The sequence below is a fragment of the Symphalangus syndactylus genome, chromosome 15, assembly GCF_028878055.3.
Source record: "Symphalangus syndactylus isolate Jambi chromosome 15, NHGRI_mSymSyn1-v2.1_pri, whole genome shotgun sequence".
Lineage (NCBI taxonomy): Eukaryota > Metazoa > Chordata > Mammalia > Primates > Hylobatidae > Symphalangus > Symphalangus syndactylus.
In genome coordinates, this window is record NC_072437.2 from 85,990,815 (window position 1) to 86,014,188 (window position 23,374).

Consider the following 23,374-nt stretch of genomic DNA (forward strand, 5'->3'; position numbering starts at 1 on the left):
TAATGGTAAATATAAGTCTATTTTATTTGACAGTCAAATCCCTAATTAATAGTTCAACATTTAATGTGATTTTTAACACTGGAAGAACCTCAATATCAGCAAGTGTCTTTGGTTCAGAAAGTCACTGAGCTTGTCAAATTCTTTTTATTCGCCAATGAAGGGCATTATTTAAGATAAGCATGGTGCTTTGTGTGAAGGCACAGAAGTTGTACACGATTGGATAATTTAACAGGAGACATTCCTTGTATTTTTTGCCTGCATTTTAACTTCTGTGATCTGTGAAACAGTTACCGCACTTGTATTTGGAAAGTGGTTGTGGTCCACGAATTTTGTAGGTATATGATGTCCATTTAAAGTCTGGTTCCTGCCTGGACATTGCAGTTAAGTGATTTTCTGCTTTTGCAGTACCAATAATGATTAGCTTTTAAACTTTCATCTTTACTATTGGTAAGTAGACTTATCACAGCATTTTTGTGAGGGGACAATTTCACAGATCTCTTCCATTGTGTTGTAAGCAATACAGTTAGAAAGGTTGATATTTGGCTCCCCAATACCAAATCCATATTAGTCAGGGTTCTCCAGGGACACAACCAATAAGATATGTATATGGATATATGAGAGAGGATGTATTAGAGGAATTGGCTCACACAAATATGGTGGCTGAGAAGTCCCACAACAGGCTGTCGCAAGATGGAGACCCTGGAATGCCAGCAACATGGCTTAGTCCAAGTCCCAAGGCCTCAGGACCAGGGAAGCTAATGGTTAATTCTCAGTCTAAGGCTGAAAGCCCCAGAACCTGGGGGGGCCATTGGTGTAAGTCGTGGAGTCCAAAAGCCAGCAAACCTGTCTGTCATTCTGATGTCCAAGGCAACAGAAGAAAAATCCATCCCTGCTCTCAGAGGGAGACCAATTTGCCTCCTATATTTGTTCTCTCTGGGCCCCAGGCAATTGGATGGTGCTTGCCAATGTTCAGGGCACATCTTCACCACTAAATCTACTCAGATTCACACATTAACCTCCCCTGGAAACACCCTCACAGACACACTCAAAATAATGTTTTACCAGCTCTCTTGGTATTCCTTAATCCAGTCAAGTTGACACCTAAAATTAGGTCCACAGTCTACCCCTTGTCAACTTGGCACCCATATGCCTCTCCTTCAACCATATTTAATTTCCAAATAAAGACAATAGCAAGGTAATAGTTCCACCCAACATGATATACCTACCCTGTGATTGTGATTTTTGGGATTTTAGATTTTAGGAATTTTTTGATTTTAAGGGATTTCAGCATTTAGGGTTATGGCGTTCAGGACTCTGTCTTTTGGGATTATGATTCAAACTCCTTTCTCTGTAAATCTATTGCTTCCAGTGGAAGAAAAGATATTGACATATCAGATTTGATATAATGTCTGCTCATTTTGGAGTCAGGCATGAGGCTCAGGCCTGAGAGGTTGTGAATCTTGAATATGTAGCTCATCCTCCCCAGATACTTAAAGAACATGGTCAGGAAGATGGTTATTATGGTCTTGCAAGCACAAGGGCATTCTACCCACCAAATTCTAATCAGAATAAATAGAGACAACAAAGAAACCCACTTTTTAAGTATCAGAGGATACACAAAGTCTGAATCTGCAAAGTAAAAAATGCATATTAATCATTTGCTCAATCAAAGTCTAGTACAGACCAACTCCAGGCACAGGGAGTTTGGCCAAAGATGGGGAGGACTGGCTCTGGTTGATCACAGATCTACAAACACAGGGCACTGCAGACAAGGAAAATTTAAACCAGAATGGAAAAGTCACAGATAAGAGTTCAGACTGGCTGGGTGCAGTGGCTCACGCCTGTAATCCCAGCATTTTGGGAGGCCGAGGCAGGCAGATCATCTGAGGTCAGGAGTTTGAGACCAGCCTGGCTAACATGGTGAAACCCCGTCTCTACTAAAAATACAAAAAATTAGCTGGGCATGGTGCCACGTGCCTGTAATCCCAGCTACTTGGGAGGCTGTGGCAGGAGAATCACTTGAACCTGGGAGGCAGAGGTTGCAGTGAGCCGAGATTGCGCCACTGCACTTGGGCTTGGGCAACTAGAGCGAAACTCCGTCTCAAAAAAAAAAAAAAGAGTTCAGACCAACAAAAAACAATCAATTCCACATGAAGATACAAGGTAACAGGCTGAAACTTCCTTGGCTTAGTGTTGATGACGATTGTCGATGCAGTCCCCTTAAAATGATGTTCTTAAGATGAGTTGCTACCAATTAACTTGTGATTTCTCAAAGAATCGAGGCTTAGCTAAAAAATGGAAGGTCCTTTCTTCCATGAGTCATACATTACCCAAAAGCCTTGAGCTTCCTGGAATGACTGTTAAAAATTTCGAATCTCCCAGCAATGACTTTGAAACACAATTTTCAATGTTACTGACCCACCCAGCCATTTCTAGATGTACAGCAGGTCCTTGAATAATGTTAGTTCACTCGACAATGTTCTTTATAATGTTGATGAGAGGGAAAAAAAAAAAAGGATTCCTGGCCAGGGCCATTGTCTGGGTGGAGTTTGCATGTTCTCCCCATGTCTGCGTAGGTCTTCTCTGGGTACTCCTGTTTCCTCCCACATCCCAAAGTGGTGCATGTTAGGTTAACTGGTGAGTATAAATTGTCTCAGTGCGAGTGAGTGTGGGTGTGTGTGAGAGTGCGCCCTGCAATGGGATGGTGTCCTGTCCAGCACTGGCTCCCGCCTTGCGCCCTGAGCTGCCGGAATATGTTCCAGCCACCTTAAACTGGAATGTTTTTATTAATCTTTCTTACATGAATATGTAGCTCACGTTTATTTTGATGTTTAATACTAGGTCTTTATTTAGAAATTTGGTGATGTTTTTGTGACCAGAAATATAGAGTAGAAACTTAACTCTTGTTTACATCAATTAGCCTATGGTAAAATTGGTTTTGTTATATGTTGTTTCACTTAAAGTCACAGTTTCTAATAATTTATTGATGGCATTAAGTGAGGACTTACTGAATAGAGGAAGTGTTCACACGGTATGTGATCAGGACAGGGGACAAGGCAGGGAGCACAGCAGGAAACAACCAGGAACAGAAGAGACACTTTTGTCCATGGACTAAACTTCCTTTTTGTTTTTTAAAGATCACATACATTTTTTACTTTTTATTAGGGAAATTTTTAAACACAGACACAAGAGTGGCAAAAATGATATAATAAATTCTCATGAGTCCATCACTCAGCTTTACAAATTAGCAATAATTTATCTTTCTCATTTCATCTCTATCCCCTTATTTGATTTCATTTTTATTTCTGCTGGAGTATTTTAAAGCAAATTCGAAGCATCAAATCATATCACCCATAAATACTGCAGTATATATATCTTTTTTTAAACTAAATCCCAGTACTATTATTTCTGTCTTTAACAAAATTAGTAATCATTTTTTATTTTCTAATACACACCTACATTTGTGTTCAAATTTGCTCAGTTGGCTCAAATATCACTTTTTATAGTGGTTTGTTTGAATTGGGATTCAAACAAGGTTTACACTTTGCATTTGGTTGCTATATCCCTTAAGTCTGTTCTAATCTATAAGTTTCTGTTTCTTTCTCCACCTTCCTGCCATTTATTGATTGAAAAGTTGGGTCATATGTCCTGTAGAAGTCTCCCCATTCTGGATTTTTCTGATGGAATCTCCACGGTGTCATTTTAAATGTCCCTGTATCCCCATGTGTTTTGTGAACAGATAGGTAGAGAGGGCTTCAATTCAATTCTTATTATTGTTAATTAGTTAATCTGTGGGACAAGAATACTTTATTGATTGTGTTATAATCTTCCTATTGCATCACATCAATAGAGAGTGATGTTCGGCTTAATTAATTGGTTCAGGTAGATTCATCTAATTTTATTTAAGATTCTTTTTTTTTTTTTTTTTTTTGAGACAGAGTCTCACTCTGTCGCCCAGGCTGGAGTGCAGTGGCACAATCTCGGCTCACTGCAAGCTCCACCTCCCAGGTTCACGCCATTCTCCTGCCTCAGCCTCTCTGAGTAGCTGGGACTACAGGCGCCCGCCACCACGCCCGGCTAATTTTTTGTATTTTTAGTAGAGACGGGGTTTCACCGTGGTCTCAATCTCCTGACCTCGTGATCTGCCCGTCTCGGCCTCCCAAAGTGCTGGGATTACAAGCGTGAGCCACTGCGCCCGGCCAAGATTCTTAACTATGAATGTAATATGTTCATTGCAGAAAAATTAGAAAATACAGATAGCAACAAAGAGGAAAATAAAAAGCAAGGGTATTCCTATAATCCAAAGACGCCTACTGTTCACATTTGGCATATACCTTTTCAGTTTTTTTTCTATTTGGTTGATCAATCTTAAAACTTCCTTCTTTCTCTTCCTTACTGAATTTACACTGCCCCCTTAAAGATTATCCAATAAGCCCACTGGTTAACAAATATTTTGGATTGATATTATTTTTGTGATTCTGGAAAGAAAGAAGGAGGGAGGGAGGGAGAAAATACAGTTTGAGCACCTGCTACATAGCAATTACTTTTACATTACTTGTATTTATCTTCACAATGGCCTTGTCAGCAAGGTCTTGTATTCTCACTTTATAAAAGAGGAGATTGATACTCAGATCTCTTGGAGTCTTTAATTCTAAGTCCAAAGAGTTGTGGAGTCTTTTGATTCCAAGTCTAAAGTCCTAATATTTATTTCCTTCCTGAATGTTGTGGTATTGATGTTAAACAAGACCATTCTATCTAGCCAGTTAAGAATGTACTTGATGGGCATGAAAAAACATAATAGTGGCTTAGAATACTTGAGAGATTTTATTTGACATTTAGCCAGGCAAATTCATTTAGGCATATGAAAACAAGTACAGAAAGTCCTCCATTTTCATAGATTAAAAACACAGCTTTGCATGCTTTCCATGTTTGGCCTCATCTTTACTGTTGCTCTTTTCTTGTGGTACTGGCTGTTAGAGTTTTTAACTTAAAATAGAAAAAAGAATAGAAAGGTAGGCAAAAATCTGTAATGGAGGACATTGGGTTTTGGATTATCTATAAATCTTATGTCATACCAATTTTAATCACATGAGTTAATTCAAAGAAGCATAGAATATTAGAATTGACAGGTGTCTTAAAGATTACCTGCTGGAATATTCTCAATATGTAATGAGGAGGCCAAAACTCCAATGGGTTGAGTGATTTTTCAGCAGCTCATCGAACTACTTTGATAACAAGGCATGAATTGAACTTAACATCTTTTACACCTTCAGTTGTATATTACCATTGTATGAGTTCAACCTGTTCTGAGGATTTTTTCTTCTATGAACAGAAGAAAATGCTTCAGTAATCTTTTCATTACACTTAGGATGAGTAGTGAACTTACTGGATTCAGAAGCATGTCTTACTGTTGTAAAACACATCCCAAGAAGGGTTTCCTACTATTGTGAAAGCTGAGGACCAGCTTTCCAATAAGGACATCAGACAGGGAGAGAAAACACATTTTAAATAAGGCTAAGATTATATTTTCTCTTGGGTTTCTTTATTTTTACCTAATTGTATACATGATTAAATTTAAATAAATATGCCTTTTAAGAAACATTCAACCTTTTAATTCCAAAAGAAAGGTAGTAGAGAATAAGATTGCTTGTAATATTACTGAACATAGGCTTATATAGAAATGCTTGAATATAGAAATGTACAAATATGGAAAACTCACTAGGGAAAATTAGTGGAAAATCTTTCATCACGCTATACTTTAAAGTGCAAACATAAAGGGCAGAAACAAATGGCAGGAAATAGCTAATTGTTCATTCAGCAACAGATTCTTGGGACAATGGTTTGAAGTAGCTAGAAGATGTGCTTAGTATCCAGTTTCCTACCATTTCATATAAACATCGCCTCTCTGTTTCCTTCATGGATAAATTTAACCTTAAAATCAGTCCCAGTGTCTCCAGTGCTGTCCTGTTTGTAGGGTAGTAATCAGTCAACAGGTTTTTGACACTTTGTGGCTCACAGGATATCTTTCAGCAGACAGACATGTTCATTAGTTGTCCAGTTTCTAATGATATTTCTGGATTGTGTACAGGAACTGATAGTGCCATGTGGTAAATGGCCATTTATTCTGGCTTCTGAGCAATTGAAATGCGGGAACTATTTAGTTCCATGGTACTTGACAGAAGGAATCGGATTTACTACACAAGGTTGAAAACAATTCTGTCATTGTGAGCTGAGAATAAATTGACAGAAGCATAGCATCTTTTCTATATGCATATCCAGTAGTAAAGAATAGTATAGAGATATCATCCATGTTCAAACAAAAGGTATTTTTAAAAATATATAGTGAGGCCTAATGTGATGGCTCATGCCTGTAATCCCAGTGCTTTGGGAGGCCAAGGTAGGAGGATCACTTGAGGCCAGGAGTTCCTGAGCAACATGGCAAGACCATGTCTCTACAAAAATTTTTTAAAAAAATAGCCAAATGTGGTAGTGCATGCTGGTAGTCCCAGCTATTCAGGAGGCTGAGGTGGGAGGATTACTTGAGCCCAGAAGTTCAAGGTTACAGTATGCTATGATTGCACCACTTCATTCCAGTCTGGGCAACAAAGCAAGACCTCTCTCTCTCTCTCTCTCTCTCTCTCTCTCTCTATATATATATATATATATATATATATAAAACACAATATCATTAAATAGCTGTCCATTCCCTGCTTCCCCTAGCCCCTGATAACCACCATACTACTGTGTATCTCTGTGAATCTGACTGCTCTAGGTATCTCATATAAGTGCAATCACACAGTACTAGTCTCTTTGTGACTGGCTTGTTGCACTTAGCATAATGCTCTCAAGGTTTATGTATAAATATACATATATATATGTAGGGGGTGTGTGGGTGTGGGTGAGTGTATGGGTGTGGTTGGGTGTGGGGGTCAGAAAAAGTAACTCTGATGTACCCATCAACCAACATCAACAATTATCAATTCTTAGCCAGTCTAGTTTCATCATTAAGTATACAGTTACTCTTGAAATGTCCTGAATGATCTCATAAATGTTTTGTTTTCTTCCTGAGTTTGTATGTTTGAATCAGTAACCAGATAAGATCTATACATTTGCAACTGACTTATAATGTTTTTAATTAATTAATTTATTTATTAAAAATTTTTTTTTTTGTAGAGACATGGTTTCACCATGTTGCCCAGGCTGGTCTCAAACTCCTGGGCTCAAATGACCCACCTTCCTCGAACTCACAAAGTTTTGGGATTACAGGTGTGAGCCACTGCACCTGGCCTGATAATATTTTTTAAATTAAAATTAAAATTTTTTTAATTGTGGTAAAATACACGAAACTTTAAAATGTACCATCTTAAGCATGTTTTGTTTTGTTTCGTTTTGTTTTGAGATGGAGTCTCGCTCTGTCACCTAGGCTGGAGTGCCATGACACTATCTCGGCTCACTGCAACCTCTGCCTCCCAAGTTCAAGTGGTTCTCCTGCCTCAGCCTCCCAAGTAGCTGGGACTACGGGCACGCACCACCACGCCCAGCTAATTTTTGTGTTTTTAGTAGAGTTGGGGTTTCACCATGTTGGCCAGGATGGTCTCGATCTCTTGACCTCGTGATCCACCTGCCTCAGCTTCCCAAAGTGCTGGGATTACAGGTGTGAGCCATCACTCCCGGTCCCCATCTTAAGCATTTTGAGTGTATGTTCAGTAGTGTTAAGTACATTCACAGTGATTGTTTTGCAACCAATCCTTAGAACTCTTTCCATTTTGCAAAACTGGAACGCAATATCGTTACATAGCTGTCCATTCCCTGCTTCCCCTAGCCCCTGATAACTACCATACTACTGTCTGTCTCTGTGAATCTGACTACTCTAGGTACCTCATATAAGTGCAATCACACAGTATTAGTCTCTTTGTGACTGGCTTGTTGCACTTAGCATAATGCTCTCAAGGTTTATGTATGCATACTATGTGACAGAATTTCCTTCCTCTTTAGGCTGAATAATATTCCATTGTACTTATATACCACATATTTTGTTTATCATTTTGTACATTGTCTATTCATCTGTCAATAAACATTTGGGAGAATTCACATATTTATAATGTTGGCTTCTAATCCACATTGTATAATTTATCACTTATTTAGGCTACTGAATCAGAATTACCTGGAAGGTTTATTAAACACAGCCTGCCTCAGAGTTTCTGATTCAGCAGGTCTGGGGTGGGGCCTGATAATTTGCATTTCTAACAATTCCCAGGTGATGTTGCTGCTGCTGGTCCAGGACTATACTTTGAGAACAATTGCCATACAGTTTTGAAGATTTAGAAAAATTTGGCTAATTTTTGCCAAATAAAAAACAATAGAGCATATGATATTATTTCAATTCTATCAAGATTCATTTTAAATAATAGTTGTGTCATCTAAAAACCAAACTTAGAAATGTAGAATCTTTAGATCTTTCCTACTATAGTACATGTGGTTGTTTATGCTCTTTGTCAGACAACCATTGAGATCAGGAGGCATAGAGCTGCAAATCAATTTATGACCTTTGTGAAAGGGAAAATTTAAAGGTCCTTTATCTCCCTCTAGCCTTTAGTTTAAAATTTTGCAGGTTGGATACTTGCCAAAAAAAGCAATTAGAGAGATTCTTAAACTTTGCATTGACTTATTGGGCAGAAAGCTGAATGAAGGACCATGTAAATAATACATAAATATAAAAACGAATTCAAATAGTGTGCACATTAGGGAGTTCTAAAGAACCCTGAAGGAGCCAGGGGAAGGAGATTGGAAAGAAGGATTTTATTTCTCTTATCTGCGCCATCTCTTCTTAGTTTAAATCCCATTGAAACTCCAACTTAGATAATATTAGATTCACCCTTCCTTTGTTGAAACATATAGTGCACGAATAATCCCAAATTGTTGGGTTGAATTGGAAACGGATGGGAGGCAAGAGATGTCATAGCATTTTCCTTTCCTGGCAGTAAAGTTTTATCAGTGTTCTTTCCTTGTGGCATGGCTAGAAACGGCAACCAAGAAAGTGACTCAATTTACCCCTGATTTTCAGTTTGTAATTGGGGGCAGTGAGTGGGACAGGCCCACCTCTATCTGCACTTAATGTTGTTTGACTTGGGCAGCACTTTCCATACTTGCCACCTCCCCATGTCCTCCAAACCTCCCAACAATCCGATAGAAAGCATCTGTTCTCCATCATTTTCACCAGGAAGCTAGGACAGTGGCTTAAAGTGTAAACTGAAGGTCCCTGAGATTCCCTGAGATCCTTACAGGGAGGCTTTGGGGTCAGAACTATTTCTTGATGAGTTAAGATATTATTTCCCTTTTTCACTTTTATTCTCTCAAGTATGCAATGGAGTTTTTCAAGGAGTTATATGACAGGTGATATTGCAACTCATTGAATGCAGAAGACATAAGAATCCAGCTGTCTTCCACTTAGAGATTTTCTAAAATAAGATGTGACTCTCACTAAATGTTTTTATTTTGGAACGAATTCATAAAACTATGTCATTTTGCTAACATGTAATGGGCTTACTATTTTATTTTAATTAAATCGATAAATATATATTTAAAATGTTCTTAGTTTAAATTTCTAATATAGTAAATATTGATAGATACAACCTACATAAACAAAAGCTATATGGAGTCCTCAATAATTTTTAAGAATGTAAATGGATTCGGAGGCCAAAATGTTTGAGAATTGCTGGGCTAGGATTGTTCAAGCCTCTCTGGGGCATATGCTAATTATCTTAAAGCCATCCAATCATCACCCAACTTCCCACCAATGTCTTTGTACTCACTTCTTGTCAGCCAATCCTCACAGTCAGGAGGCAGTAGTGTTAGGATGGTTGAAAGTAAAAGCACAAAGAGATTGAGTTCAAATTCTTTCTTGGCTACATGTGAAGTTTGTAACTTTGAGTAATTTACTGGGCCCCTCAAAAGTCTCAGTTTTCTCATCTATAAAAGGGGTATAATGGTAGTACCTAACTTATACGTTTGTGAGAATTAAGAAAGAAGGCACAGAATATATGTTAGCTATAATAGATGAAATTCTTTAGAGTTTTATTTGTGGTTATCTAATCATAAGGATTGGAAAAAAGTAAAGTCCATGCCAACTTGTTTTACTTCTTTGAAAAAGAGAAACAAGAGGTATAGTAACGTTTAATATTTGGTTTCACATGTACAGTGGATGAGAGGGCATTCTGTATTGATCTCCTCAATCCGGCCAGAAAAGTGTTGTGATTTCTAACAGTTTATTTTCAAATTTTGTTTCCCTAAGTTCAATGAGCCCTCCACTTCTAATGAGGTGGCTTTAGGGTGGAGAAATCAAAAAGCAGTTGGCTTTGTTGTGATGGACAGATCTGGATGGAGCATTATAAGGGTGAGGCTGCTGAGTTTCCCATCTTGCTTATACGTATGATGCTTTGAAACCTACGCTGACCTGTTTTAACTCTGGCCTAAAGACAGGCCAGTTGAAGAGAAATAGAGCCAGTGTCTCCACTGGCAACACAGCCATCCTGAAGAGGAATGTCCGTGTGTGCATCTGCCACCAGAAGTGGGATGCTAGAGAGGCACTGATCTCTTTTTTGATATTGAGTTTTATCCAAGTACTCATTAAGTAGATCCCTTTTATTTTCAAAATATCTGGGGCTAATGTGCTTAATTTGGTTAGACCTAGTGAGTGAGCTATGGAGAACTGGAATCATTTTATATCAATTCCTGATCTTTGCTCAGATTCATTCTGTACTGCCTGTCTCTTCTGCTTCTTAGACAAAGATTGAACTTGCAGGCCAGGTGCAGTGGCTCATGCCTGTAATTCCAACACTTTGGGAGGCCGAGGTGGGCAGATCACTTGAGGCCAGGAATTCGAGACCAGCCTGACCAATACAGAGAAACCCCGCCTCTACTAAAAATACAAAGTTAGCCAGGTGTGGTGGTGCATGCCTGTAATCCCAGCTACCCAGGAGGCTGAGGCAGGAGAATTGCTTCAACCCAGGAGGCAGAGGTTGTGGTGAGCCGAGGTGGCGCCATTGCACTCCAGCCTGGGCAACAAGAGTGAAACTCCATCTCAAAATAAATAAATAGTAAGATTGAACTTGCTACATGCTTCTATCTCTATCTGCCTTCTGTGCTGCCAGCTCCTGCTCCTAGCAAGAAGCAAGAGAACTTATGTTATTTTTCAACCCCTAGTTCTCTCCGGTAAAACTGTGAAGAATCTATTTGCATATCTAGCCATTCTACATGCATAAAAATGCTATATCAACACAAAGAAAAGACTTGTTCATAGACTTATAGTTCTGATACAAGGCTTACCAGCTGAACTGCCCACAGTCAGGCCCTACAGAGAACTCTGCTAGTTTGATACTCCTATTAATATAAAGCTAATAGGTGGTCCTGTATCCTACAGCTGTGGCCAAGGTCCCACACACAATCAATTTTCCGTTGGACTGGGAGGGAGATTGTTAGCTTTCTATGAACATAAGCAGATCCCCTGACGGAGCCATCTACATAGGATAGGTTTTTGTATAGGTTTAATGACCCATCAGAGTTGGTAAATGGTCCACAATTTCTCTAACCTTCACTTCCTGGACCCAAAGAGAGATTGGCACCAACTTTACTGTGTCATTAATTTCAGGAGTCATTCACTGACCTTCTCCAGCAGTGGCAGCAACTCCCCAAGTCAATCAGGCAATAAAACTAGCTGTACCAAAAATGTAACAACAGTTCAAGTTTACTTTATCCAGGGGCCTCAAGTACTCAAGATTGACATCCCTACCTCCCCATCTCCAAGGATGCCGCCCCCCATGATGATACCCAAGAGTGAGTCAGTGTAGCCAGGTACCATTGCCCACAGGAGGCTCAGCATTGTCCCTTTCAAATGATCCTCCCCAGGGGCTTCTGTTTCTCTTACTTCTAGCCATTTGGTCTTAGCCATTGTGTTTCCTGTGATCCATATGCCAAGCCCCCACATCTTACATAGGCCATTGGAAATTTGGGTGGTCTGGGAAACCTCATTAATCAAACCATGTCCTGCAAGGCTGACTGCCAACCAGCCCAAAGACTGACCTGGTGTCACAGAGATGTCCTGAAGGCCTTCTCCTCCTGGTGAAGCCCATCATCGAGAAGATGCTGGGCTTGCAGATCCAGACAAGAGACTATGAGGATGTTCTTACCACATCAGGCAGTAATACAATGGCCTCCTAACCGGTGTCCTTGTGCCCGTGCTTTCCCTCTTCTTGATTCCCCACACAGTAGTCAGGAAATCTGATTGTGTCCTTCCTTTGTTTAAAACCCTTTCCTGTGTCCCACATGGTGGCCTGCATGATCCTTCATGCCCTTGACCTTGCCAACCTCTCAGGTCTCATCTCATGCCACCTTCTTCCTCCCTGCTGTGCTCAGGCCACATGGCCTTCTTCTAGCTCCTCAAGTGCCTTGAGGCCCTTCCAGAGGCTGGTCCCTTTGACTCTTCAACTCATTAATTTCCACTCATCCTTCAGAGCTCAGCTCAAATGTCACTTCCTCGGGGCAGCTGTCCTTGAGTCACCACTCTCCCATCATACTTTTCCTAGCTCTGCCTCCCGTTCCACCATAGGTTGTAATTACAGGTCTGAGTAATGTGTGCCTCCTTTAGTGGATTGTAAGGTTCATGAAGGCAGGATCTATATCTATCAAAGTTCCCCCTGAATTCTGAGTACCCACACAGTAGGAGTCTGATAAATATTTATTGGACGAATAAATCAACGAAAATAAATATGGAAAAGTTGCTATTGTGGGCTTCACCAGTTGGTGAGTACAGATGTAGTCCTATAACTTCATGCACTTTCGATAGCTCTATCACATTTGTGATAGCTATGAAGTTTTTCCTTCTATGCAACATGCTGTTATTAGACAGCTACAGGAATGAGTGACTAGCTTCTCCTCTAGTTTCTTCTCCTCGACCTCTCTCTTTCCTCCCCTCTGGCCCACCCCAAATACTTACACAGGTGAGTGTAGACACACACATACACACACACACACACACACACATCCTGTGAGGAGGACTGAGAGCACAAAAATTATATACAATTAATTGTAATATGAATCGGGAAAAAGCTTCCTGACTTCAGCCTAAAGCTTCCCTGGGCTGAGGGGAAAGGGAACGTCCAGATGGTAAATGGAGTGTGGAGAGAACTTATCCTGGTGGGTCACTGAAAAGAGTGCCAAGCCTGCTCCAGTGGGGAAGAGGAAGATGACAGAAATGTCAGGTAAGTTTGTGGGAACTGAAACGGGAGGCAATCTAGAAGTGTTCTCAGGCAAAGGCCCAAGAAGACCCAAGATCTCAGAGACTAAGGTGCTACATGGCAGATATGAGTCTGGGACAGCTTACAGAGTCCCATATGTCACAGTGTGGCCTGGAAGCAGACGGATGGTTCTGGGGCCTGAGAGTGCCGCAGGAGTCCATGGGTCTTGGGTCATAGCCTGCAGTTTCCATGACTCAGCCTGGCAGTCGAATGAGTTCCTGGGCACCCCAAAGGCTTTACAGAAGTTGAAAGGATAGTTGTCAAACCTGCAGGAGCCTTTTAAATGGGATCATAGGGACAAGGTAGCAATCATCTGCATGTCAGGAAACGAACACTAAACAGGATGATGGATGGCCCAGTGAAGGCCCAGGTGATAGCAGTCTAGGACCAGGTACCCCATCTCCCCACATGTTGACATGCCACAAGCACCCTAGAAATTAGTTATTTCCCTGCAGTTACATATTGACTAATTTTAAATTGTTACTGCTTAGAGGACGGAGGCTCTAAATAGAAAAAAATATTAGAGAGAAACATAAATTTGTTACGTTTTTATACAGCTAGGTTTGTGGGCTGCAAATTGAAACCATTACACAATTCTCTTTTAAAATGCAAATATCCCTCATACGCATATCATGTGGACAAAGTGTTTGTTTTATTAATAGCATCCCCTGGCCAGGCGCGGTGGCTCACGCCTGTAATCCCAGCACTTTGGGAGGCCGAGGCGGGCGGATCACGAGGTCAGGAGATCGAGACCATCCTGGCTAACACGGTGAAACCCCGTCTCTACTAAAAATACAAAAAATTAGCCGGGCGAGGTGGCAGGCGCCTGTAGTCCCAGCTACTCGGGAGGCTGAGGCAGGAGAATGGCGTGAACCCCGGGGGGCGGAGCCTGCAGTGAGCCGAGAACGCGCCACTGCACTCCAGCCTGGGTGAAAGAGCGAGACTCCGTCTCAAAAAAAAAAAAAATAGCATCCCCTAACCTAGTTTCACTATTAAAAGGTAGGTCTGAGTGGGATGTGGGTCCCTAGTGACCTAGTGTGAGAATAGAGAGTGTTTTGTTTTGTTTTGTTTTGGAGACTGAGTCTCGCTCCATTGCCCAGGCTGGAGTGCAGTGGCATGCATGATCTGGGCTCACTGCAACTTCTGCCTCCTGGGTTCAAGTGATTCTCATGCCTCAGCCTCTTGAGTAGCTGGGATTACACGTGCCCAACACCATGCCTGGCTAATTTTTGTATTTTTAGTAGGGATGGGGTTTCACCATGTTGGCCAGGCTGGTCTCAAACTCCTGACCTCAAGTAATCCACCCACTTCGGTCTCCCAAAGTGCTGGGATTACAGGCGTGAGCCACCACGCCCGGCCTTAGAGGGCATTTTAAAGGAAGAGGAGAGGAGTTGGGAAAGGATCTTCTTTCTAATGGGATGAGAAAGAAGAGACAACAGAAAAAGGAAGAAGGAAAAGGGCCCAATGAATGTCCAATATTCCTTTTGTTTTCATTGTGATTCTCATACAGAATTCATAAATACTTTAACCTAAACCATTGAAATTAGAATTTAATCTGAGGTATGAAAAAAATGCTAGGTTTAAAATCACAACCCAGGTTGAATTTCTGACTTTGCCCATTAATAGATGTGTGACCTTTAGCATTCTCTTAACTTCTCTGAGCCTAGTTACTTCAGTTGTAAAAAGGGTCTAATGAAACACATCCCACTGAATTAGTGAGAGGATTGATCCAATTACATGAAAGAGCTCTGAAACAATAAAAAGTTGCACCATCTGGGGTATCAGTTTGCAGTGGAGGAGACAATGGGGAGGAATAATGTAAGTGTTGAGCACATCTGCGGTCTCTAAACAGAGAGCTCAACACAAGGACATGGGCATATTGGAAAAAACTATTTCAGAAGAGGGGAAAAGGGAGAAAAGGGGATATGTGGGTATTAGGGGCAAACCCAGATATCCTGCCTTGAGGTCAAATAATTATAACATTAAATCCTGTTTACTGATGCTTAGCTGTCAGTCTCTTGCTCATTTACCTTGGAGATCCATTTAGAATTAGTGTAAGGTGTAATTGACCTGTACTTAGAGTTCCAGAATAGGACAATCACTTCCAAATGCCCTTAGTATAAGACATTAACAGTACTTGGGGCTTTAGAAATCAATATTCAACCTTTCAACTACTAGAAATCCTTTTTAGTTATTGTGCTTACTATGAAAGCCCTTGGCTGTCAGTTCAACTAGTCGTTCTTGCTTTGTGACGTCTCTGGAAGTTTAATACTTCCGTGAGAAAGTCCTTGTCAGTGTTCTGAAAACTGGGAATTAGGAAGTCGACTTCCAATCAAGCGTCAGATGACATGCGACATGCGTGAAGCTTCGAAATAACGTCAGTGTTTCTAATTTAGCATCGTGTTGGAGTCCTAGTTATGAAATGACATTAAGAAAATTCCATTCCTCAGAATTCTTGTGCAGTAGCATTGGGTAGAAACACCACTGTATTCTGTGACCTGGGGTAGGGATGATATCTCAAAAACGCATGCTCAGGTTGCCCATGGTGATAGCTAAACTGTCTTCTCAGGAGAGGAGCAGGCCTTATTAACTGGAACTCACCAGATTTCACAGAACATTTTGAAGGGCTTAGGATTGTGAGTTTGGAGGTAGATGCCAAGCAGAGGTAAACATTTTGTATAACAGAAGAAATATATTTGATATGGGAGAGAGACAGAAATCTTGTGGAAAACTCCAGAGCCATCAAAGCTGGGACAGTGTTAAAGACGAGCACCCTGGAAGTGAGGAGCCAAGTGTGGGTTTTGAGGAACAGACATATTAAGGGGGATTCTCACAAATGTTTTATTTTGACAAATATCAATCATTTAGAAAAGTTGCAAGAATAGTATAGTAATTATTCATATACTCCTTACATATAATACATAGAAAAAGAGGGTATATATTTTAATAAATATTTGTGTATACACATTTTGTGTATAGATAGGCAGATAAATAGATAAAGAGACAAATGTGCACATGTGTATAATTTTCTGAACCGTTTGAGAATTGGTTGTAAGCATCATGACACTTCACCACCAAATACTTCAGCATGTGTCTCCTAAGAACAAGGCTGTTCTCTTACATGACCACAATATAATTATTCCACTCAGAAACTTAAACTTGATACAATACAATATCTAATATTCAGTCCATATTCAAATTTCCCCTATCGTCCAAATAATATCCTTACTAATCTCCAATATAAAGAGATTTAAAACATGTTTTCCATGTTCAACATAAATGTCTTCCCCATTTTTCCTACAAAATCATCAAAAACAACTATGTTTCCCATTTATACTTTTACACCAGTAGTTTCTTTGGAGGAACTTGCACTTTTCCCACATCCAGATTGGCAGGGGATAAAATAGAAATAATAGGAGCTGGCAGAAGAGAGGCTGGTTGATGCTGATTACGTTCAGAATAACTATTTGGAGGAAAAAGCACTGATTCTGTTCCTGGGGTGTTGAGTTTTTCTTCTGACCTCATATTTTAATCCTGTCCTCTCTTACTCTTTTGTATGTGATAAATCTCCCAGAGCACACCCTTGCAGTGCTTGTCTCCCAGAACTTCCTATTATATAAAAATTTGCTCTCATAGGTTTTACTTCTTAAAAAAACAAATTTTAATTTTAGAGCATTTTTTTTGTTTGATGGTTTGTTTTTTGGTGTGGACAAACCATATTCAAGTCATAGCAAAGTCCAAACTAAAGCACTAACGTGAGTAATGATTATCTTCCTGTGAGTGGTGGATGGAACAAGAACTTTGCATTTCTTTTTTATAATTGACACATAATAATTGTACATATGTGTGGATGCACAGCAGTGTTTCAATATATATAATGTGATCAGATCAGGATAATTATTAATAGCATATCTGTCATCTCAAATATTTATCATTTTTTGTGTGGGGAATTTCCAATACCCTCCTTCTAGCTATTTGAAACTGTATAATATAGTATTGTTAATTATAGTCATGCTATGGTGGTACAGAACACTAGAACTTATTCCTCCCACCTAGCTGTGAGCAGTTTTTCATTAATAGAGAAGTAGATAAAATGATACAGTTCCCATACCTTCCCACCTCTGGCCCTGCACATAGTTTCTCCTATTATTCACATCTTAAGTTAATATGGTACATTTGTTACAAGTAAGGAACCAACACTGAAACATTATTATTAGCTAAAGTCCATACTTTATTCGGATTTCCTTAGTTTTTACCTAATATCCTTTTCCTGTTCCAAGATTCCATTGAGGATATCCCATTACATTTAGTCGTCTTTTCTCCTTAAGCTCCTGAAACTGTGATAGTGTCTCAGATTTTTCTCATTTTTGATGTCCCTGACAGTTTTGAGCTCATAGGTCTTTTGGTTATTTATTCTCTGTACTTTGCTTACACTAGAGTACCACAACAAATATTATTTTGAATTAAGTAATATCTATAATTGGTGAAAAGCAAATCATGTTTGAAGTAGCTACATGGTAAGGATGATCAAGTTATCACTGAAACTTGTTTGAGCAGCTTTGGTTGTGTATAGCTTATTTTCTGACTACGTATTGATTACATATGGGATATGGAGTTCACGGCTTTCATTGAAGGGATGATTTTCTTTGGGTGGACTGAATCAATGAAGCTCAAAGCAAAAAGATCAACTGAGAGGGCACAACCAGTCAGAGGTGTCTTTTTTTTTCCCAGAGCCTTATGTTCTTTCAGACTCCACAGGGCATTAGTTAGTCTCTTTATTTTTGCAAGTGTCTTGGGGGTAATTTGGCTGAGACATGCTACCATCTTTTAGCAAACAGATAGTTCCCTTGTTATTTGCTTTCTAAAAATTTTTTTTTGAAAATCGAGGTATAATTTACAAATAATAGCAAAGGCAGATCTTAAGTTCCAAAGTTTTGACGAATGCATATACCTCTGTGACCTACACCTCAAGACACAGAACATGTCCATCACTGCAGGAAGTTATCCCATTCCCTTTCCAAGTCAATGCTTGCCCTCAATCCCCAGAGCATCCACTGGGCCAATTTCTTTCACCATAGATTATGTTTGCCTGTATCAAAATTTCATAAAAGTGAAATCACACAGTTCATACTATTTTGTGTCCAGCTTCCTTAGCTTAGCATAATGTTTTTGAGATTCATTCATGTTGTGTTTATATCAAAAGTTCATTCAATTTTATGGCTGAGTTGCATCCATTGTACTGTATTAATTATATACTATAATTAATATATACTATTAATTACATACTATAATTATATATTATAATTTCTTTATCCTTTTTTTGTATTGATGGACGTTTTTTCCCGATTTTTAGCTATTACAAATGAAGTTGTTATGAATAATGAGGTATTTATAACATAGGTATAAGTCTTTGGGAGGGACCTATGTTTTCCACTTCTCTAGGGTGTAGAATTGCTGGGTCATTTGGTTGGTGTATGTTTAATGCAATAAGAAAATGTCAAACTATTTTCCAGAGTGGTTGTACTATTTTATATTTATCTATTGCTATGTAACTTAACAGCAACAACTTAAATATTGCTGCAAAATAAACAGCTTAAGCAACACACATATACTATCTCACAGTTTTTGTGGGTCAGAAGTCTGGATACAGCTTAGCTGATTCTTTTTTGAAAGGCTGCAATCAAGTTGTTAGACCAAACTGGATTTTCAGATGGTAGTTCAACTGCGGAAGGATCTGCTTTCAAACTCACATTATGTGTTGGCAGAATTCATGTCCTTGTGGTTTCACAACCTAGGGCTTCAATTTCTTTCTGGATGTCAGCTGGAGGGTGCCGTCAGCTCCTAGAGGCTGCCTGCAGTTCAAACAGAAAGTAATTCTCTGTTGCAGAAGTTATGGCCTTGCTCCAGAACCTCAGGGGTGTGCCTCCTATTGGGACTTTCCAGGGACACCAGATAGCATTTATCTACAGCAAATACCTCTGACACCACTGGATCTGCTGGATTATATAGTTCAAGTAGCAGCTTTCACCGCAGCCTGGAGCTAATCTTGAGATGTCTCCGACTACGGTACCCACTAGCAACTGGACATTTTCTAAGTCTCCTGATAAGTGGGTTGAAGCTGTATTCCCAAAGACAGTACATGCTGCCTTCAAAATCAAAGGAGGCCCACTAAGTGATAAGCCACTTTCTTAGTGGCAGGGGGTGAGAAGTGCAATAAATTGTCGTTTACATTAAAGGTGATGCTCCCAGCATACCCAGAGCACTGAATCTTAACAACTTCATCAATGTGGCAAGCCCTCAATTATCTTGGAGTTTATCTCCCATTCTTTGGGTTACACGTATTTTACTGGCCACTTAGCCTGTTCTACTCAAAGTGTAGTCTACAGACAGATATTGGCTGGTGAACACTTGGCTACTGGCCTGTGGAAAGATAAATTCATAAATTGAAAATCTGTATTTAGAAATTTTATAGCAATTTGCCATTGCTGTGACTTCCAAGCACACGATCAGAAGACTAATCTCATTGAACAAAGTATAGATCATTGTGATTATTGTCAAACTCATATGGTGATTTGCACATGCAGCAAGATATATACTGTTCAAGCTCAGTTATTTCCAAAAGTATTGCTCTAAGACAGTGTGGAAAAAATAAAAAAAGGATTGGAGAGTTTCAGAAGCATTGATCCAGAGTATTTGCCCCTTTGTACTTTGTACTCCTGGACAGAGAGTAGGAGAATTAAAATAGCCCTGGACCAGAAAGTAAATGTGTATTCTTATCTTTTGTATATGAGGGCAAACTGCTTTTGATCCTTCCTGCTGATGGGAATCAACAAAGGCACATTTACCAAGTTAGTAACTGCATACCAAGGTCAATGTTGATTTTCTCAGGGGAAGATACCACATGCTGCATGGCAGCGCCTCTTGGGGCTAATACCTAGTTAAGAGTATAGTTATCTACTGTCATCTGCCATGATCCCATTTTTTGCAGGGGTCAGACAGGAGAATTGAATGGTAATATAAGGGAAACCACGACCCCTGCATTCTTTAAATCTTTGATGGTGATGTAAATCTTTGCAATTCTTCCTAGAATGCTGTCTTGCTTCTGATTTACTATCCTGACTTGGGGTGACAGTGGCAATTTCAAAGGCTTCTACTTGGTCCTCCTACATAATGACTATTAATCCATAGGCCAGGGAGCCAATGTGAAGGTTTTGCCAGCTAAGATTAACTACCTTAATTATACATTCAGTGATTTAACCATAAAATGCATTCATGGGGCAATCAGATCCACTGTGAGTTGGAATTGAGCCCAAATTCCACTGGTCCCCATTCTAACTGGAGAATTACGTTGGTATCAGGGTCAGCTCAGACTTTGTATCTAACAGTTCGTGAATACTTGAAATTCCTCTTTCTTCCAGTGCATGCTCTCACCTAGCAAATGGCCACAAGTCATTTTGGGGAGCCACCTATCAAAAGGAGTCATTACATAACTTATAGGCAAGAGAAGACTCCTCAAGCTTGAGGTGCTGCTTCTGCCAGCCAGAGGGCTCAGAGCACTAGCAGGCTGCAGTGAGCACATTCCACCTTGCAGAAGCCATTTGTGTGCATTTCTTTTTAATTCTGTGTTTGGTGACATTATGCTGGTAGCTTGAAATTGACCAAGGTGGGAGTGTTTACATAACAGAAATTGGCAAATATTAAAATGTCCTTCCCCACCACCCTCTCTCCTGAGAGCTGGTTGTTAAATTTTTTTCCAGTACATTACAGAGTCAGGGGTAAATTGGAAGATGCAATATTCTTAGGCTCATCTATCCAAATGCCCCATCCTAGGTCTTAAGGTAATACTCTTTTTCCTTTCAAGAACAAGATGTGGGCTAGGAGACTCTGAAAGTCCATGCATTTGGTTGCCTTTTCAACTCGTCTGCCCTTACAATCAGCTCCTGTGACTTCCTGTAGCCTAAAGCAAACTATACTAAATATTACTAAAAATTGCCAGTAGAGGCCCTCTGGCTTTCATGGTGTGACTTAAGGTGAGAGGTGGCTGCCCTGAGGCATCATCTTATTTTACAAGGTATACAATTCCATCAACAGAATCAAGCCCCTCTATAGGCCTTACAGTTACTGTCCCCACACTGTTCAAATAGTATGGCTACTACCTATCCCAATGCCCCACCTTCTATCTGCACTGCATCTCAATTAGCTACAGGTGGGAAGCCTTTGTAATCACGGTATCACTGTGTTGCTTCATAACTACCCACTCACCGTGCCATGGGTCTTTATTGCCATATGGTCGGTAAGTAACCCAACTCTAGCATTCCATCCTGAGTGTCTGCAGGACACTCCTGGTGCCAAGTCTTTTAGCCTGGGTTCTGTAGAAAACAGAGCCTGAGTGTAGTTTGAGAGAAACTGGAGTGAAGACGAATGGGCTAGGCAAAGAAGGAAGAGAAACTATTAATAATACGATAGTGTATTACTGAACTAGCTACCTCTTGGTATCAAACCCGGCTGATTGGTTAGTATCATGAGGGTCATATTTTGAGAGGTAGTATGGACTACTGTGTTTCAGAACAATCTGTCTGGGTGGAGGAAGGAGAGTTTATCTGCTGGACCCACCTTGTTTTGATTAGATTTACCCCAAGGACATTAACTCCACTGCACTTACGGCTACACTTTGTTACAAGCCCAACAGTTATGCACTATCTCAGCCCTCCTGGGGTGGGAGGTGAGATGTGTGTGGCTTGGGGAAAGGGAGGGGAACCATTGGGATGTGCCCATGTAAAGTCTGTTGCTTCAGTAGTCTCTGGGCAGAGCCCATACAGTTGGTTGCTATGGTGGCAGTTGGGGAAAACAAGTGGTCAATGGCCCTGGAGTTAGGCCAGTCTGTTTGGCTTATAGGTGACATATACACTGCTTGATATGTCTAAAATACTGCCCTTCTTGAATCTTGGTTTTCAGCATTTCTTTAATTCCATTTAGTGTTCTTCCAATAAATTCTCATTTTTTGCTTGCTAATCAGAGCTGATTTCTGTTTCATGAGGCCAAGGAAACAATTTTAAGCATACTCTCCTTAGTGCTCCAAACACTGTTGTATACTTATTTGGTGCTAATGCTCGATGAACTGCAGAAATTTGTCTATGTACTGTACCACTTATCTATCGCTGTATAACAAACTGCCCCCAAATTAATGACTAAAGCAATAATGATTCACTGGTTCTTCTGCTGATTCTCGCTGGCAGGTGGGTGGGTATGGGCTCAGCCTCTTTCTCCATGTGGTCTGTCATCTTCATAGGGACTAACCCACACTTCTTACATGGCACCGGGATTTCAGGACAGCAAGCCCTAATGCACAAGCACTTACCAAGGTGCTTGCTGAGATCCTATTGGCCAAACAAGTCACAAGGCCAAGCCCAGCATCAGTGTGGAACTCTGCACAAAGGCATGAATGTCAGTAGGTGTGATTCATTGTAGGCCATCAGTGTTACAGTCTACCACCAGGTATTTACATTGTTCTTTAGAGCAGAGACTTCTGATGGTCCCCAAACTGCTGTTCTCCCTTGCTTCTGTATTAAGAGATCCCTGAATTCTGTTAATGAATTCATGATTCTCAAAAAAAATTTTTTTTTCCCTGTACCCCACAGTAAGGTGTGGCTTTGCATCCACGTTTTGATCAATGGGATGTAAGCGAAGGTGTATTGTGGCAGTTTCCAGGAATTTTCCTTAAGTGAGAACAGGCGTGTGCCCCTGGCTTTTTCTTTATGCCTTCCCGCACCCTGCTGTTTAAAATGTGGGTACGACTTTTGGCTGCCATCCTGGACCCTTAAGCACCCTCCAGGGATGATAGAGTTATGAGTTGAAGGTGCCTGTGTCCCTGAGGACTTCACTGAGCAGAACCTTCACTTAGTCCTAGAATTCCTACCTCTAGACTTTTACCTGGGATACTAATCTTTCATTTAATCTATTGTTATTTTGGATTCTGTTATTAGCAGCTAACATAATCCTGTCATACTATTGAAATATAGTCTCTCTATGTTTTTAGGCCATACTCGACAGTATGTAATTTTTTTTTTTTGAGACAGAGTCTC